Raw genomic sequence first — 14430 nt, forward strand, 5'->3', positions numbered from 1 at the left:
GAAGCACACATACATTTTCCTTTGCGTTTAAAGCAAGTTACAAATCTTTGTGGTATTTCCAAATTCTATCAAGATCTGATTGGATATTTTTGCAGGTTTTTTTCATATAGTGCTCTGTTACAGAAAACTGCTACATCTGCTAAAGAGCTGTGGTAACTATCAATATCGTCTGACATCATTAATACACATCACAAATGTGGACCAACACACTTGTCTGGATCATGCCTGATTACATCTGTTGATTGCTTTCCACCTGAGATAATATACAACATCCTCCCTACCAAGAAATCCTTTCACATTTAATTTGATTATGCTTTTTTTTAAGTTTGTTGCAAATGCTTAGGCAGTGGATCATTAAGGTTTCAACAGTCTCATATCTGGTGAGCGTTTGTTTTGGTCTTAACACTAATTCTTTTCAATCTCCTACAGCTGTCATCGTGCACCTCATACACTGCAATGGCATGCACTTCCAAATATTATCCAATCACAGTGATATCAGGCGTGTGAAATTAATTGTGCTAAATAATTGCTGTCTTCAACAAGTCCACAAAGAAAGGAAGTTTATGCTACGAGATGTACAAAACGAGACAAGTCAGTCTGTTTTCATATGAAAGTGGACAAGTCAGTCAGTAGAATGTTGATGCAGTATTTGAAAAGAATGTGGTTTAGAAACCCTAAGCATTATTTTGAAAAGAGTGCAGCTCATTCAAATAGGAGCAACTGAATAAAATCAATTCACTACATATTAAAACATGCAACAGAATCACTAAAAACTGAATTTTGATGTTATTTCCTTGCAAAAATCATGCCTTTTCTTTCATCTGATATTGTTAGGTGATTTCAATATTCCAGTAAACATACAAGCTCAATGCCTTCCACATGCATGCAACTTACACATATTATAGGTAGTTGGGGCTGAAATACATAGCAATACATAACAGGAGCCTCTGCTCACATAATTCAGCTAGGAAGAACATGTCTTTACATTATAGGAAGAACATGGTTTGCTCTTCATAAGAAACTTGCAAACAGTATCAGCGATGAGGCCAATAAAGGTGACAAATAAATGTTGCGCATCAAGATGTAGGTGTCGTTGCAATAAGTCGTGATATAAGAACGCAGGGGAGGTTTCTCATGCATAGACATGAGTAGTAATTTCTTTCTAGACAGCAAGGGATTTATCTCACTGAATGCTTTCCAAATATCAAGGGATAGAGAAACTATCTGCTTTCATTGATCTTTATGTTAATATGGAGAACCACAGTAAACTGCAAAAATGTTCAGCAGAGTTTTTGTCCAGCAACTTGCAGACATATGAACATCTGAAACAAGGACAAGGGAACATGGTGGACCTTACATAGTTCTCATTTTGAATGAGAGATGCAGTGCAGCTATGAATACAAGATGATACTAACACATCTGTGAAGAACTGGAGTCGCCAAATGTAGAAGTCATGCTCATGCATGGTCAGTCCTGCAACAGCAGTTACTTTGTACGCACTAAGTAATATGGATAAACTGTAAGGCTACAAACTCGCCATGCTAGACCACAGTTCTGCCTTTAAATTTTAATAAGGAGCACTGAAGATACACAGCTTACATTTTATTTACAGATAAGGTGAAATTCACACAAATTGGGGTATGAAACTCCCACAATAACCACATGTATGCAAATCCAAATCCTCAATTGCCCCTGAAGCAAGACACCAGGTGCACTGCTTTAGTAATTGTGAGGTTGCTCAAGATGGACCTGTAGCATTTGGATTTCTGTCTTCAAGAACATTTAAAGGCATCGATATATTCAACATCCATCAACAATGTGGACAGGTTAGAGATGAGTTTGCACCATGTATGTAACCACATCTGAGGATAGCTAGGTGTATTCACACAAGTTCATGGTCCTTTGAGGAGGAGGACTGAAAGATGCATAAAAATGAATGGTAAACACACTGAGCATGTCCTGTAGAATAAAGTGGTAGAGCGTTTTCATTGGAGACAATGACACATATCCCCAAAAGCTTTTGTTTCTGGACACACATTTACAGGCCCTTTTTCTAATTCTGACTAGTACTATTCCCTGTAAGAATACAGCACATTTTTTTATTATTTTTTTTCAAACAAACTATATATTCATGTTGAATAATAATTTACTCTAATTTTGTTATTGTCTTGCTTCGTTTTGGATATTCTGTACACGGTTTCAACTTTTAAATGTCAGCATTTGTAATTCGATTGGTAATGTCACACTATCACAAACTGCAAATTATATCTATAAATTAATTTCCTCGTGATACTCATATTTATACTGACTTTATCCACAAGGTACTCTATCTCTCTATTGATCTTAGTTATTTCCTATGGCAGTTTCTCTTTTTCAAAGGCTGATTTCCTAAACAACTTCATTTACAAACAATGTCAGAGATATTGTGATTGCTAAGCTTTTCATTCTAGAATGGTAATCGTATTTTTTGCTTCAAATAACTTTATTTTCATTGCTGGACCAACGTTCTACTATCATGCAACATCATACAATCTGTATGTCCTTTTGTAACTAAAGCATACTAAAAAATAAACAAACATTAAGAGGCAGTCACTTGCTGGTAACTGATTAATGTATGGCACATAGGAACACTTCACAGCACAAAAAATTTACTAGCTTTTGAGCTACTGCCCTTTTCCTAGTTCACAGCTGCCTGAGTGCAGTGCTTGCTTAAACAAAAAAGAGAACTACAGTTCAACAGCTAATGAAGTCTCTGTGCTGTTGTGTGTTTCTACTGTCCTTGTACCAGTCAGCTAAAGATAACATAGAAATGTAGTGCTTACCAGCAGTGCAAATCTAATGCTGTGCTTGATGAATATAGACTACTTATGCAGCTGAATGTTTATAGCTTACAGCATGACAGTCAAGATAAATATACAATATAGTAAAGATAATATATAAAAACAAAGATGAGGTGACTTACCGAACAAAAGCGCTGGCAGGTCGATAGACACACAAACAAACACAAACATACACACAAAATTCAAGCTTTCGCAACAAACTGTTGCCTCATCAGGAAAGAGGGAAGGAGAGGGGAAGACGAAAGGAAGTGGGTTTTAAGGGAGAGGGTAAGGAGTCATTCCAATCCCGGGAGCGGAAAGACTTACCTTAGGGGGAAAAAAGGACAGGTATACACTCGCACACACGCACATATCCATCCACACATACAGACACAAGCAGACATATTTAAATATGTCTGCTTGTGTCTGTATGTGTGGATGGATATGTGCGTGTGTGCGAGTGTATACCTGTCCTTTTTTCCCCCTAAGGTAAGTCTTTCCGCTCCCGGGATTGGAATGACTCCTTACCCTCTCCCTTAAAACCCACTTCCTTTCGTCTTCCCCTCTCCTTCCCTCTTTCCTGATGAGGCAACAGTTTGTTGCGAAAGCTTGAATTTTGTGTGTATGTTTGTGTTTGTTTGTGTGTCTATCGACCTGCCAGCGCTTTTGTTCGGTAAGTCACCTCATCTTTGTTTTTATATATAATTTTTCCCACGTGGAATGTTTCCTTCCATTATATTGATATAGTAAAGATAGATATACAATACATACAGATAGCAGTAAAATTCATACCCATGAAAAGTATAGCTGTCAACAAATTCCCAAAAATCACTCAATATGAACAAAAAAAATTATCACAAGAAAGGCAAAAAGAACTGACGCAAATATAATGACAGCAAATATCTTGGATGTGACAAACACAGCACCAAAAATGCAGCAAGTGGACACAAAAAATAATTAATATGGAAATGTGACAGCAAATTGCACAGTCTATTAAATTTTTGGAGGCTGTCACCCTGTCATGCCAATGGATGATGATGGCGCCAGTTAATAATTCTGAGAAATAAACTGTGACGACACAGCTCCATAACCAAATCTATCAGGAATGAAAAAGAAATACAAACATTTGAGACTATATAACTGGCCTCCCGGCATACAAAATTCTGCTGCCTTTTCAGTTAGCACCAAATTACCAATTTTTCCCACTCATCCAGAGAAAAATTACATTAGGACAAAAGTCAATCACCATGTAGAAATTAAAGTGAGTGAGTTCTGATGAAGATTACCGTTATTAATGTATCAAATGCTGCATCACGCCCGAATTCTGTTAAGACATTCTTCTCAGAAGAAACTTTTTCCACCAACCCAAGACTTCACAAGAAAACAATTAAGCAGAAGTTTTAATAACACACAAAGCACAAAATTACATTCAGTTTTTTTTTATTTTGATAAAATACTACTAATTTTTGATGTGCCAATCAATATTACACACTAAACATTGAGAGAAACAATGTAAGCACACAAAGTACTACAAGAACAAAGATGTCCAGGGAACTATTTACAAAAATTTCCTAATTTTATACTGAATTCAGTCATGGAATTCAAGTTACCAGATCTCATGTTGAACCTACGATCTTTTTAATTTAGTGTATCCTAACAAGCATGCATACCATTCACAAGTTCTTAATGCTAAATTGAGATTTAAATAATCATAATTACTAAATACAAAAATATTAAGACAGTCAAATTACCATGATGACTAATCTAAGATACAAACAATATACTGTACAGACAAAACTTCTACAAAATATCAAAGAATATTAAACAACAAAGAGGAAGTACACACCAAAAGTTTAACAGAGCAAAATACTATAAAACAGAGAACAGAAATAACAAAAGTAAGCATTTGTAATATTTTTGGAACAACCGCAAAGAAAAAAAAACATGTTTTGTAAAAAAAACAAAAAATTAAACTGATAAAGCATTCTCAGCCTCTGCAATATGTAGCATGTTTTCTACCACCACAACCTGCAAACTGAACTCTATGCAATTTACTTTAGTGAAGAAACTTTAAATTGATTATTTCTCCCTTCATAATCTCTAGATAATTGCATAAACCTCTTTCCATAAGATTTTTTGGAGGTTCCTTACTATGAGACACACACATTATTGTACTTGTTTTACTTTGTTAATGGTAAAGTTAAAACCTCTTTTCAAGATGCGTGTCCATTCCATTCAGCAGATCAAACTGATGGTTCAGTAACATTCACACCTGTCAGCACATGCCCTTCCTGGAATTAGTATTAATACATTACTAGTCTGGTGTATCTTGCATACTACATGGTATGATTTTGTAAATGGATGGTTCTCCACAGATATTCTGAAGAAATGTCATCTACTCCAAGCATTTCATTTTGCCTGTCCTTCAGTCCCTATCAAATTACTCTGACAGTACCACATCTCTCATCCAGTTCCTCCTCTCTCCTCATAATGTTGCCTTAAAAGATTATTTCCTTTGTGTAGTCCAGTATATCCATTTCACCTTTCGCCTTTCTGTTCTCTGCATAGTAGTGGCTTGGCATCTGAGAAACTGATATTCAGCCTACTGTTCTCTTTTGTTCAAAGTTTTTCTTAATTTTCCTATATGTAGAATCTACCTCTCCCATACTCATGCATGATTTTACAGCTTTTCTTTCTCTGCAAGACATTCCTTCTTTGCCATTTTGCACTTTCTATCAATATTTTTTTTTTTTTTTGTACATCCCTTTTGCCTACTTCATTTACTCACAATTTTATTTTCTCCTCGCCTTAATTAAATCCAATATCTCACATACTGTACAAGGTGTTTTACTGGACCTCATCTTTGTTGCATATTTAAGACTCTGGTTCTTTCACTATTTCATCTCTCAAAGCTACTAATGCAGCTTCTATTTTTTGTTATTTCCTCTTTCCATCAATCACTGTATAATGCACCATTACCAACTCTCAAAAACTTCTGGCTCTTTCCACCTTTCATCAATTTCTTCTGCTTTAATCTGCATCCAAAACAAGTCAGTTAAGTTCAAAGTCCACATATTGTTTTGAAAACCATTCTTCTTGTTGTCGTCTTCAGTCTACAACTAGTCTGACTCTGCTCTCTATGTTGGTCCACCCTGTGTAACTCTCCCAATCTCTGTGATTACCCATCTAATGTCCAGCATTCTTTGCAGTAAAACATTTAAAAAGATTCTATCCACTCCCTGCCTGAACTGTTGATTGTCTATGTTTTACTTCTGTAAGAGGCTACACTCCAATAAATACCTGCAGGAAAGACTTCCTGAAGCTTAAATTTATGTACCGCTCTCTCTTTCAGAAACACTCTCCTTGCTATTGCCAGTAATTTTGCTGTCCAAACAGCAAACCTCATCTAGTACTTTTAGTGTTTCATTTTCCAATTTAATTCGCTTGGCATCTCATTTCATTGAACTGCCATTAACATAGTTTTACTTCTATCAACGCCATCTGTAAAATCCTTTCAAGACATTTTTTGTTCCATTAAACTTATTTTCCAAGTTCTTTGCCATCTCTGACAAGATTACAGATTCATTGCCAAACCTTCACTTTTTATTTCTTCTCCCTGACCTTTAATCTCCTTTCCCAATTTCCCCACACAGCTTGCTTAATGTACAGATTCAGTAACACTGGTGGTACACTACAACCTTGTCTCACTCTCTTCTCAACTTCTGCTTCCCTTTCATGTCTCTTGAGTCTTATAATTGCAGCCTAGTTTCTGTACAAGTTGTGAATAATCTTTCCCACACTGTTTTTTTATCCTTGATACCTTCATAATTGCAAAGAGTGTATTCCAGCAAGCACTGTCAAAAGCCTTCTGTAAAGTTGCAACTGCTATAAATGTAGCTTTGCCTTTTTTTATCTTCTTCTAAGGTAAGTTGTAGTGTCAGCATAGTTTCATGTGATTCAACATTTCTCTGAAACCCAAACTGATCTCTCCTTGGTTTTTGTTCCAATCTCTAAATAATTCACATCAATATTTTGCAACCATGATTTATTAAACTGGTAGTTCGGTGATATTCACACCTGTCAGCATCTGCCTTCTTTGAAATTTGAATTATTACATTGTTGCAGTAAAGGACACCACTCACCAAAAAGCAGAAGGATTTAGTTGTTGATACGCACACACAAAAGAAAGAAAATTTGCTAGCTTTTGGAATAACCCTTTTACAACCCGGCGTAAAATACACACACACCACCACCACCACCACCACCACCACCACCACCACCTATGCCCCTACATCATGCCAACACCACTACCGATGCCCCTAAATCATGCCAACTGGATGAACAATCCATCCAACCAGTACCATGTAGGCGCATGTGTATGCATGCTTGTGTGCATGCTTAAGTCCAAGGGTACTCAACCATTCTCATATATCTTGCACAGCAGGTGGAATACTTTTATGACAGATGGCTCACCCAAGCACCTCAATTATTCTGAGGGACAGTCTCCTATTTCAGGGGCTTTGTTTCCACTTGTTTTTCAGTGCTCCATCAAATTTTTCTTGTAGTATCTTGTCTACGATCATTTCTTCATTTACATCCTCTTCTCTTTCTGTAATATTATTCTGAAGTTTATTTCCTTTGTATAGCACTTCTATATATTCCTTCCACCTTCCAACTTTCCCTTATTTGCTTAGTATGGGCTTGTCATCTGAGTTCTGGATTTTCACACAGCTGCTTCTCCTCTATTGGCAGCATGTACAGGGTGACAATCATTGAAGTGTACGAAGGGGGGGGGGGGGACACTTTATTCAACATGTAAATGTCACTACACATTTTACTGGGTTTAGATTATGACACGGTCAATATGCCTGTCATCAATAGTAATGATGCAGTGAAGATGAAGAGCAAAATTCTGCATGACCACTGAAGTGTCAGAACATTGATGCTGCCGATGACATCCTGAATGGCTGTTTTCAGCCCAGCCATGATTTTAAGGTTATTGCTGTACTCCTTGTCTTTAATACAGCCCCACAAAAATGAGTCACATGTGTTCAAATCTGGAGTTTATGGCAGCCAATCGAGGCTCATGCCAGTGGCCTCTCAGTACCCTAGAGCCAGAATGCAGTCCCCAAAGTGCTCCTCCAGAACATAAAACAATCTCCTGCTTCAATGGGGCCGAGTTTCATCTTGTATGAACCACATCTTGTCAAAATCAGGGTCACTTTGGATAATGGGGATGAAATCCTCTTCCAAAACCTTCATGTATCATTCGGTAGTCACCATGCCATCAAGGAATATTGCACTGATTATTCCGTGACTGAACATTGCACACCACACAGGCACCTGCTAAGGATGAAGAGATTTCTCAATTAGAAATGCAGATTCTCAGTCCCCCAAATTCACCACTTTTGTTTAATGATGAACCCACCCAAATGAAAGTGGGCTTCGTCACTAAACCAAACCATACAAATTCCCATCACGCCCCATGGCCAGCCGTGCAGTTTGAATGTCCACACGCAAACCATTCAGAAGTTATGATGATTTTATTCCATACAGTTCAATAATTGTCACCCTGTATCTTCCCAATAATCATGCACGCCTTTACAGTGTTGCGTTTGTTCGCTGGCCACAACCACTTAGTCATACTGCACTTTTTGTCAACCTTACGTTTCAGACGTCTGTAGTCCTTTTGTCTGCTTCAATTACTGCACTTTTATATTTTCTCCTTTTGTCAATTAAATTCAGTATCTTCTGTGTTAGTCACAGATTTCCACTGAGGCTAGTCTTTTTGCCTATTTGATACAATGCCTTCACTATTTCATTTCTTGCATTTTTTTCAGTTTTCATCTGCAATTTGATTCTTTGTTTTACCATTATACAAGCTATGTGAAATCTTCCTCCAGGTGTCTTCGAAGTATATACAACCTTCTTTCAAAATTCTTAAACCAAGTGTTCCAGTCCTCTATCAAAACTAAATGTTCATCTCCTTTAAGGATGGGTATAATATTTACAGGCAGGTCACCACACCAAACTAGGTAAAAAGTCATAGTCATCAGATCATCATCATCATCATCATCATCATCTAAGACTGATTATGCCTTTCAGCATTCAGTCTGGAGCACAGTCCCCCTTATAAAATTCCTCCATGATCCCCTATTGGTGCCTCTTCTTATGTTAAGCCTATTACTTCAAAATCATTCTTAACCGAATCCAGGTACCTTCTCCTTTGTCTACCCCGACTCCTCCTACCCTCTACTGCTGGACCTATGAGTCTCTTGGGTAACGTTGCTTCTCCCATGTGTGTAACATGACCCCACCATCTAAGCCTATTTGCCCTGACTGCTACATCTAGACAGTTCATTCCCAGTTTTTCTTTGATTTCCTCATTGTGGACACCCTCCTGCCATTGTTCCCATCTACTAGTACCTGCAATCATCCTAGCTACTTTCATATCCGTAACCTCAACCTTGTTGATAAGGTAACCTGAATCCACCCAGCTTTCGCTCCCATACAACAAAGTTGGTCGAAAGATTGAACGGTGCACAGATAACTTAGTCTTGGTACTGACTTCCTTCTTGCAGAAGAGAGTAGATCGTATCTGAGCACTCACTCACTGCGTTAGCTTTGCTACACCTTGCATCCAGTTCTTTCACTATGTTGCCATCCTGTGAGAATATGCATCCTAAGTACCTGAAACCGTCCACCTGTTCTAACTTTGTTCCTCCTATTTGGCACTCAATCCGTTTATATCTCTTTCCCACTGACATTACTTTCGTTTTGGAGATGCTAATCTTCATACCATAGTCCTTACATTTCTGATCCAGCTCTGAAATATTACTTTGCAAACTTTCAATGGAATCTGCCATCACAACTAAGTCATCCACATATGCGAGACTGCTTATTTTGTGTTCACATATCTTAATCTCACCCCGCCAGTCTATTGTTTTCAAAATATGATCCATAAATAATATGAACAACAGTGGAGACAGGTTGCTGCCTTGTCTTACCCCTGAAACTACTTTGAACCATGAACTCAATTTACCGTCAACTCTAACTGCTGCCTGACTATCTATGTAAAGACCTTTGATTGCTTGCAAATGTTTGCCTCCTATTCTATAATCTCATAGAACAGACATTAACTTCCTCCTAGGAACCCAGTCATATGCCTTTTCTAGATCCATAAAGCATAGATACAGTTCCCTGTTCCACTCATAACACTCCATTATTTGCCGTAAGCTAAAGATCTTGTCCTGACAACCTATAAGAGGCCTAAACCCACACTGATTTTCATCCAATTTGTCCTCAGCTAATACTCGCACTTTCCTTTCAACAATACCTGAGAAGATTTTACCCACAACGCTGATCAAAGAGATACCTCTGTAGTTGTTACAATCTTTTCTGTTTCCATGTTTAAAGATTGGTGTGATGACTGCTTTCGTCCAGTCTGATGGAACCTGTCCCAACTCCCACGCCATTTCAATTAGACTGTGTAGTCATTTAAGACCTGACATTCCACTGTATTTGATGAGTTCCGACTTAATTTCATCCACCCCAGCCACTTTATTGCACTGCAATCTATTGACCATTTTCTCCACTTCCTCAAATGTGATCCTATTTCCATTGTCATTCCTATCCCATTGTACATCGAAATCTGAAACATTACTGATCGTATTTTCACCTACATTGAGCAATGACCTGTCCAAAATACTTGTTATTTCATTCTTACCTCCCTTTCGAAGACTGCTAATTACACTCCAGAATGGTTTTCCAGCAGCTTGACCCAAAGTCACCAACCTGTTTCCAAAGTCTTCCCAAGATTTCTTCTTGGATATTGCAATTATCTGTTTGGCTTTGTTTCTTTCTTCAACGTAACTTTCTCTGTCTACCTGAGTTGTAGTCTGTAGCCATTCTTGATACACCTTCTTTTTCCTTTTGCAGGATGCCTTGACTGTGTCATTCCACCAAGCTGTTTGCTTCATCCTACCCTTACACACTACTGTTCCAAGACATTCTTTAGCCACTTCTAGTACTGTGTCCCTGTACCTTGTCCATTCCTTTCCAATGACTGTAATTGACTACATTCAACTAACTGGTACCTTTCTGAGATCGCTGTTATGTACTTATGCCTGATTTCCTTATCCTGAAGTTTCTCCACTCTTATCCTCCAACACATGGACCTGGCCTCCTGCACTTTCGGCCTCACAATACCAATTTCACTGCAGATTAAATAGTGATCAGTGTCATCAAAGAATCCCCTGAATACATGTGTGTCCCTCACAGCCTTCCTGAATTCCTGATCTGTTATTATATAGTCAATGACAGATCTTGTTCCCCTGCCTTCCGGGGTGAATGTTCTTTTGTTTAAAAAAGAAGTTTGTGATTACTAAGCTCATACTGGCACAGAAATCCAAGAGTTGTTTCCCATTCCTGTTGGCCACCATATCCTCTCCAAATTTACCCATAACCTTTTCATACCCTTCTGCTCGATTTCCAATCCTGGCATTAAAATCACCCATGAGCAGAACACTGTCCTTGTCCTTTACTCTAACAACTATATCACTAAGTGCGTCATAAAAACTATCCATCTTATCTTGATCTGTCCCTTCACAATGTGAATATACTGACACAATCCTAATTTTCTTGCTAGACACTGTCAAATGTACCCACATCAGTCGTTTGTTTACATACCTTATTGCAACTACGCTGGGTTCCATTTCTTTCCTGATGTAAAGCCCTACACCCATTGTTCTATTCCTGCTTTGACTCCTGACAGGTAGACCTCGTATTCTCCCACTTCCTCTTCTTTCTCACCCCTTACCCGAATGTCACTAACAGATAAAACATCCAACCCCATCTTACTTGCAGCCTCTGCCAGCTCTACCTTCTTTCCAGAGTAGCCCCCATTGATATTAATAGCTCCCCATCTCATTACCATTCGTTTGCTGAGTCGTATCTTAGGAGTCCCTGGTTTGTCAATTAGAGGTGGGACTCAGTCACCTCCAAAGGTCCGAGGCATTTTGCTCTGATTGTTGCCAGCATCATATTTAATGTACCAGGGAAGCAGGTTGCTAGCCTTACTTGCCCAGGTCCCATTGAGTTTTACCCCTAATGGTTGAGGGACTAACCGGTGGATTTGGTAGTCTTTGCTGTCTGAGCAGAAAGGTGACCACGACTCAGAATACGTCCGAGATGCCTAGCCTCATTCCAAAGTAACTGGTATCCCAACTGTCAGGACCACTTACTTGGCCACTCATATGTTGCCCGTGGTTCATGAATTAGGACATGACAACAGGAACCCACACCATGAACCATCGTCAGATGTGAGAGAAAAATAAACTAATGACATGAACATATATTCTGTTTCAGTTACCAACACCTTCAGCCAAGATGACGACCTAAATTTCCTCCAATGTGCTAGGCTCCATGCATGCAACCAGTTTATTATCATGAATTTGCAATGTCATTTCCTAATATCTTTGCAGTACATCTGAAACAGAAAGGAGTCGCGCAAACCCTGTAAGTAAAGCCGTGAACTAGCAGCGAGGATGCAATGAGAAAATTGCATTTGCTAACCACTGTCACTTAACAGCAATCTAACCAAGCATTGTGAAGCAGCAGTAGTTGTGGGAGAGTCGGGCAATGCATGTGTTTGCAACCCTAGCAACGGCTGGCATGAATGCAGCTGGTTTGGATGTGGAATTGTTTATTGAAACGGTGAAGAAATGCACTGTAATATGGGAGACATCTTGCAAGAAATATTATGAAAAGATTACGAAGAGAGCTGCATGATTTCAAGTGTATGAAAAGTTTTGTGATGGCTCTGCTATGAAACTTTACTTTCATCTTCTCTTAAATATACATACAATATCATGAACTCTTCTTTCAGCAGCCTTGAGTTAACTAGCGAGTGAAGCCGAAATCTCCTGTTACATTCATTACTGTGTACTTAAACAAATACTGCCTGCTTTTTTTCTGCCTACGTCCATACTAGTCGCCTTTTAATCTAATTCTACTGCACAATTATCATTGTTAATGTCCCTGTGTGTGCACTGAAACAATTTCTGTTGGTGTGAGGTCACTACACGCTGTGACGTTACAGGTTGTATGCGAACGTGCATTTGATGTGGATGACTAAACAAAATACAATCTCTCACACCATCAACTCACCAAAAAGTTATAAACTGTTCACAAGTTTTATATCAGCTCGGAGCATCCAGGTGCTACCGCACAAAAAAAATTTACCACACGTTACACAGCACAAACACTTCAGTAAATTAAAGTTGGTGCTGGTGACATTGAAGTCTAAAATAAAAATAAAGCAGTAAAAAAGCCAGAAATAATACACCAGTGCAACCAGTATATGGTGGAATAGACAAATCTGACATGATGCTGTATGCGTATTTGGATGAGAGGCGAACTCTTCGTTACTGGAAGAAGGTAGCTTTTAACATAATGTCAAGAATGGTGCTGAACTCTTACATATTATACAAAGAGCATAATAAAGGAAGGAAAGTTGTTTCCAGATATGTATATAATGTCATGATAGTTGAATCCTTGTCAGATGAATGGCTGCAAGAAAATAATGCAACTGATGAGCCTCATGGTTCTCCAGGTTTGAGGAAACTTCCAGAGAAGAAAGAGTCAAGATGCTGTGGGTGTACTAGTGAGGGAAGGAAAAGAAGGTCAAGAACTGTTTGTAATAAATGTAATAAGGGGTTGCATGATGAACATTTTCCTAAACACAAATGCTAAGTCATACTGTAGACATGGAAATTCTGTAATGTTCTCTTCAAATAAATAATTATTATCTCTCTAAATAATAACACAAATTTTATATCCCTCGTGTCATTTTACTCAGAAATCTGTGTAGAGTCTATCGACTGTAGTTAGCCTTCTTAAATTGAAGCACAGTGTTTGATATATGGAATCGAAGTCAAATTTATAATATTTTTTAAAAGAATATTTTATTTGGACTGTCACAATCAAATTCATTTGAAACATTATGATAATCTGTGTAAGCCATAATATTCTACATACTTTTATGGATAAGTGGTAATTTTTTCACATTTTTAAAGTGAATACTGTGTGATATATGGCAATTTGAATAGACTGTAGCATAATGGTATAAATACGCATGACATTTTTAGCATACACCACTCCAAATCAGCCGACTGCAAAAGGGTTAATTTTAACCATTTATAAATGTATGAGACATCAAATCAAACAGAAATTTTCCAAGAAATATTATGCTGCTATCAGTTTTCTTTTATCTACTATAGTTTATTTATAAACAATAATTTCTAAGGTTTTCCTCCAGTTTTGGATTTATAAGTGTAAATATTAACAAACAATTTAAATCATACATTAAATAATTTCCTATATATATCTAAAGTTCACAGTACCTCCTCTACTCTTCATGTTTCTCTATTTATTTAGTAAGAAATAACTGTTTTTAATTGTGTGAAACCCACTTTTTAGCCTGCCATTTAAACCGTATATAATTTCAGTAATGTTACTATCACAGTCCGACACAGTTCTACGAGATGTATTAACAGACATCTTCTTTGTTGTAATCGGATAATGCGTTGCTTTTACAGTTCAGGAATTATTT

General features: G+C 37.8%; 1 protein-coding gene across 5 annotated transcripts in view; it reads right to left on the reverse strand.

Moving 5' to 3' along the window:
- LOC124777697 (RCC1 and BTB domain-containing protein 1-like) overlaps window positions 1-14430 on the reverse strand; it is a 204932-nt gene that overhangs the window by 24093 nt on the left and 166409 nt on the right. The window lies entirely within an intron of this gene.

The sequence above is a fragment of the Schistocerca piceifrons genome, chromosome 2 (genome assembly GCF_021461385.2).
Source record: "Schistocerca piceifrons isolate TAMUIC-IGC-003096 chromosome 2, iqSchPice1.1, whole genome shotgun sequence".
NCBI classification, from domain to species: domain Eukaryota; kingdom Metazoa; phylum Arthropoda; class Insecta; order Orthoptera; family Acrididae; genus Schistocerca; species Schistocerca piceifrons.